Source organism: Dipodomys ordii, unplaced genomic scaffold (assembly GCF_000151885.1).
Source record: "Dipodomys ordii isolate 6190 unplaced genomic scaffold, Dord_2.0 Scaffold3, whole genome shotgun sequence".
NCBI lineage: Eukaryota > Metazoa > Chordata > Mammalia > Rodentia > Heteromyidae > Dipodomys > Dipodomys ordii.
Window position 1 is genome coordinate 6,631,619 of NW_012267219.1, and position 5,990 is coordinate 6,637,608.

Here is a 5,990-nt window from a genome sequence, read left to right on the forward strand (position 1 = left end):
CTTTTTTGCTTATGTGGTGCTGAGGAATCGAACCCAGGGCCTCATGCGTGTAAGGCAAGCACTCTACCACTGAGCCACCTTCCCAGCCCAAATACGTTTATTTTCTAGAGCTGCTACAACAAATGGAGTGACACAAACAACAATTTTAGTTTTGCAGATTCTTAGAAGGATGTGGGTAGGGCTGGTCCCTTGTGAGAACAATGAAGAATTGATTCCAGGCCTCTCCCTTTAGTTCCTGGAAGCTCGCTAGAGTCTTCAGTGTTCCTGGAGTTTTCAAAACAGCACCACAGTCTCTGTCTTCATCTCCACATGGTCTTATAGCTGTGTGCCTGTCTGTGTTCCCAAATTTTATTGGACTAGAGACTTCCTACTACAGTAGAACTTCATATTCACTCAGTACATCTAAATGAACTTATTTCCAAGTGAGATCACATTGTTAGATCCTTGCTAAGACTTCAGTACATGAAGTTGGGCCATAACCATATGCAACCAATGAATTTTGAAAATATTTGTATTTGCTATATGCCAAATGCATTCTCAGGGGGAACCAAAAAATTGCCATACTATTTTCCCCAAACTATAGATTGAGCCTTATTCCTCATTACTCCCTTACAAATGTACCTCAAAGGGTACATCCAAACTTCAGTATGCAGTATTTCTTAAATAGACATTTTTGAACATGGAATGGTAGCCCACACCTGTACTACCTCAGGAGGCAGAATAGGAGGATTACAATCCACCGCCAACCTGGGCAAACCCTATCTGAAACACAAACTGAAGGCAAAAAGAACTTTGGACATGGTTCAAGTTATAGAGGGATTGAATAGTAAGAATGAGGTTCTAACTTCAACTCCTACAAAAAAATCCACAATTTGTTCACTTTATTAATTTTCTGTTACTGGTATAACAAAGTACCACTCAGCGTCCTAAAACACAAGTTTATTATCTTATGGTTCTGGAGATCAGAAATCAGAAATGGGTCTAACAGGCTAAAATTGTTACCAGAACCCCCTTCCTTCAGGAGGCCTTAGAAAAGAATCTCTGTTCTTATTTTGTCCAGCTTCTGTAGCGCTCTACCACTTGAGCCATAGCACCACTTCTGGCTTTTTCTGCATATATGGTGCTGAGGAATCTAACATAGGTCCTCATGCATACAAGGCAAGCACTCTACCACTGAGCCACCTTCCTAGTCCCCTGTCCTCCATCTTTAAGGCTGCTCTGTCTCTGAAGAAGCATCATTCTACATTTCAGACCCATGCTACTGTCTCTACCTAGAATAATCACTCATTTTTTAAACATACTTATTTTTCAAACTAAAGATAAATGACATCTCTTTTAAAAAATATTTTCTGATACCCTAATTGAACATATTCTCCTACTCTCCACCATATCATAGGTGTTTCTGCTTTTACCTCTCTTAACTAGCTGCAGGTTACAAACACATTTTACTCATCTATTTCTCCCTTAGGTCTCTCTCAGTTGTTTAGGATCATTAACAGTAATTGCTCAAAGTGGTTTGATTCAGTGATTGACTATTGCTGAGACTGTTGGATTGGAATGGAACCAGATCGACATCTTTAGCAAATTTGATCAGTGGGTTCAAATTCAGCCTACTGCAATTGCTTCACAATTTTCTGTGGTTTGGAGACAACAAGTTTAGGTAAAGAGAATAAAGCTTTCACATCAGACTGACTTGAAGCCACTTGACTATATTTACATAAAAGTTTAGAAAGTACCAAACTGTGATGATAGAAATCAGACCAGAGGTTGTTGGAAAAGCAGGAAAGTAGGTCCTACTACAAAAGGGATGTGAGGAAATTTGGGAGACGTTAGTTGTTAGTTTTTCTACCCTTGTGAGAAACACCTAACAAAATCAAGTTAATGGGGAAATTCATTTTGGCTCTAGGTTTCAGATGATTTAGTTCAGACTCCTTGGCCTCACTGTATTTGGCCTAGGGTCAGGTAAGGCAGAACACAAGACAGGGAGCATGCGCTAGGCAGAGCTGCTCACCTTGTGATGCACAGGGTCAGAGGAGAATCCCCACACTAGATGGGGATTGTGTTACCCACCTCCTGGGTGGAGGAGTTAATTCTCCCTGGGAACACCTTCACAGGTACCCCCCAAGCTTTGCTCCAGTATATTTTTAATGCAGTCAAGATGACCATCCAAGTTAACCTTCATGGGAGACATGAGAGGATATTCTAAGTCATGCTAGTAGTGATGACCACATTTGACAAGTATGAGTCTGACAAAAGTCATCAGATTTTGCAATTACATGTAATTTGTATTAAAAAAAAAAAGAAAGGAAGAAAGAAAGAAAGGGAGGGAGGGAAGGAGGGACGGAGGAAGGGAGGAAGGAAGGAAGGAAGAGAAAGAGAGAGAAAGAAAGAAGGAAGGAAGGAAAGAAAGAAAGAAAGAAAGAAAGAAAGAAAGAAAGAAAGAAAGAAAGAAAGAAAGAAAGAAAGAAAGAAAGAAAGAAAGAGAAAGGAAAGCAGGTTTTCCTGCTAAGAAACCTAGTCCTCACTTTTTGTTTTCTGGTAAAACAAATTCACATAAAATAAGCAACTGTCTGGGTGTGAAACTTCTATTGGGTGGGGAAAGGAAACAACAAAAACAAAGGACATCAAATGAACACAATGACATATTTTGCACTAATTAATGGCTTAAACTCAGCAAAATCATCCCACCCAGGCCAATGATCTAAGTGCAATTAAGATGAAAAATTGCAAAAAGGTGATGGAATTATTGGAAACAATAAAAAATGCAAAGGCATCCCAAGATGGGCTTCCTGGAAAGGGGAACTCTCAGCTAGATTTTGAAAGAAGTAATAGATCTTAGCACAAGCAATACTTCAAATGGGAAGGAATGTTATGATCAAAGTCCTGGAATTGGGAAATCGTCAGCTTGAAAATTTGACATTGGTTTTCCATTACTTTATACTTGTTAGCAGAGTCTCAAAATGACACTTCCAATCTAACAGGATGAGAGAACCCTTGAAAACCCCTCTGTCAGCTCATTCCACATGAAATGTTCCAAAGTCACAGAAATCTTTCTGTCTTACAAACTAACATCCTGCTTTGTTTCTCAAATATCTCAGCACACATGGCAAACACCAAATAAGGTAAATATTTTATTTATTAAAAATTTGATCCAAGTGCTGATGGCTCACACCTGTAAGCTTAACTATTTGGAAGGCTAAAATCTGAGGATCAGGAGAGTCTGTCACACTCTTATCTGCAATTAAAAGCCAGAAGTGGAGCTGTGGCTCAAGTGGTAAAGTGCCAGCCTTAAGTGAAAAAGCCAAGTGACAACGTGAGTCCCTGAGTTCAAGCCCCAGTACCTGGTGGGGAAAGGGGGTGTGGAAATAACAAAAGAAGAGAAACATTGCTGTTACTCTTTCTCCTTAGAAAATGACTCTTCTCTGTCTCTTCCTCTCCCCATTTCCTTCATCCCCACTTCTCTCTCCTGATTCTACAGAAAGACCTACATTTCTGGAGAAGAGATTAGCATTCCATTAGAGCTGGCTTGTTGTTGGAAGCATTTTCTTAGTACAAGCCTGGAATATGAGGCCAACAGGAATACCAGCCCATTGGTGCTGACATGAGGTGTGGAAAGGATTTGGATAGATCCCCCAAATGAAAGATTGGGGTCTTTGTATTCTTTTCTCTGCTATTCCCCTCTTAAAGGTATAAGTGGAACAGGGAGTAGGTCCAGCTGAACTTGAAGTCCTAATGTAACCCCCACAAGTGGCTAAAGAATAAACAGCCTTCTCTCCATGGTTAGTGGTCCCTGGTTGGTGTCATACCAGGGCCTTTGCAAGCTGAACTTCCTTTAACCATGAAATCCATGGAGCAAAAGTATCTCTGAGTCTCATGGCAGCTAATCTCATTACTTTTGATGTTTCTCTTTGATGTGATTTTCCTCATTTATCATTGTTTATTCCCATTTATTTGATCCAAGTTTCCTAGGAGTTATTGGTTTTAAAAACCTATTGGAACAACATTTAATGACACTGCTTACCAGTTATTTTACTGAACTTAAGTAGCTTGTTTCTTTGGATTATATCAATTATGCTGCAAGGCAACAGGTTTGTTCTACTCCTGTATTTTCTTCCACCGTAGTCGTTTCTATTGCCAGATGCTTTAACAGAGCTTGTTTGCAGTCTTCACAACAAACACTAATACATTTCTCTCAATAAGAGATTTTTCTCTTTTTTTTCTTTTTTCTTTTGTCAGTAATGGGGCTTGAATTCAGGGCCTCGGTGCTGTCCCTGAGCTCTTTTTGCTCAAGGCTAGAGCTCTACTACTTTAAGCCACAGCACCACTTCCTCAATAAGAGATTTTCTACATCTCATTTAGTTCAAGGAAATGTGAATTCTTTGCTGTGTTCAAATAACAATTTTCACCTGATTAGGAAAAAAATAGCTGTAGTGTCAAAGTTTGTAGTATCCATAAGCTTTATAGACCATAATAATGACAATATGCCTTATGAAGGTTCAAATGTGTTTGTGACTTTAACTAAGTATCACTACCCCACAATACTGTGAATTTAGTGAAATTTATATAATCACCTAATCTCAATAAAGGAAAAAAAAAGAAAAAAGAACAATTTGTTATTACAATCAACTCCCACAGATAGAACCACTAAGTGATGTGATTAAAGATGCAAATCAAAGGTTCAAATCTATCTATAAACTAAGATACTTTGTTCTTGTTGGTAATTTTGGTTATAGCACTCTAATAAACTTTGGAAAATAACCTTCTAATAAACAAACTTTGAAAATAACTCTAATAAACAACATGTTTATTCCTTTATCATTGCTTTCAACCTTTACAGCATTACTCTACTACACTTTTTTTTTAAACAAAAAGTTTATTTAAACAACAAGACGCTTGACTTGAAGGGAAAACTATCTAGGATTCTTTTTTTTTAAGAGTAATTTACCCCTACTTAAAGACAGATTGCCCTACATGTAACAGCTACATACAAAAAAGTTATAAAATTGTCCTTGGTTTTACAATGATAAATGAAAACATTAAAATTCTCCAATCAAACAAGGTATGCAAGGATTTTTTTGTAGTTAAAACAGTGAGAGCAAAATAACTTACTGAAATATAAAGATAAAAGCTGAATGAGCATGCCACGAATGGAGAAGGGGGCTATTTTCACAGGACCAGTATTTTTCCCCATCCCATCTCCATTTGATGTCAATCAAAATATACCATTGGCCATTTAGTTTAAAAGTAAAAGAAAAAAGAAAAGCATTATGGTTGTGCGCATACACCAGTTACTTTATGTACAATAAAGGAATGGGGAAGGGGAAAATGAAAGAATTGAGAAAACTATACTGTAGTAGTCAGGATGTGGTGGAACCAAATTGCAGTTTTCTAATTAAGAATGTATTCTTGGTCTGTAAGAACAAAGTTCTGGAGCAAAGTAGCAGGTTCCCTTTTTTTAGTAGACACCTCCTGTCTGCTGCTGGAACTCATCAATTGTATCTCCATCCTCCATTTCCACCTGTGCAGGTGTGTCTGTTTCATTGATTGGCTGCCCATCAAATCCGAATCTGACCTGCCTCATTGACAAACCCTGTCGTTCACAATAGGCTTTCATTAGTTTACTAAGTGGTGTATGCCGCTTCATCTTAAACTGCACCATAGAACCATCCCGCCACCTTCAAATTAATGTGATGGTTGTTCTCAGTCTTGACTCCTTCCTTGGGCTTTTCATCGGCCATCGCCAGCGCCGGGGTCTCCTCAGATGCCACTTCACAAAAGAGGTCCCCGGTCCGCCCCGAACGAGCACCTCTACTACACTTTATCTAGGAAAGTGTATGTATTTCTCGTGGCCTTTTAGGGCATTAATAAAAATCTGAATATGGTTAAGTGAGAAAACTCAAGAAATAGAAATCCCGGAGCACCTTTACAGATGGTTTAGTCCCAGCCTTCTGATTCCACAGATGAAGAACGTACTTACCGACATAGTCTCC

At 38.7% G+C, this 5,990-nt stretch overlaps 1 pseudogene; it reads right to left on the bottom strand.

The window, feature by feature from the left end:
* Nucleotides 1-5,281: 5,281 nt before the first annotated feature.
* Nucleotides 5,282-5,738, bottom strand: LOC105988707 (annotated as a pseudogene).
* Between the last annotated feature and the right edge of the window lie 252 nt (nucleotides 5,739-5,990).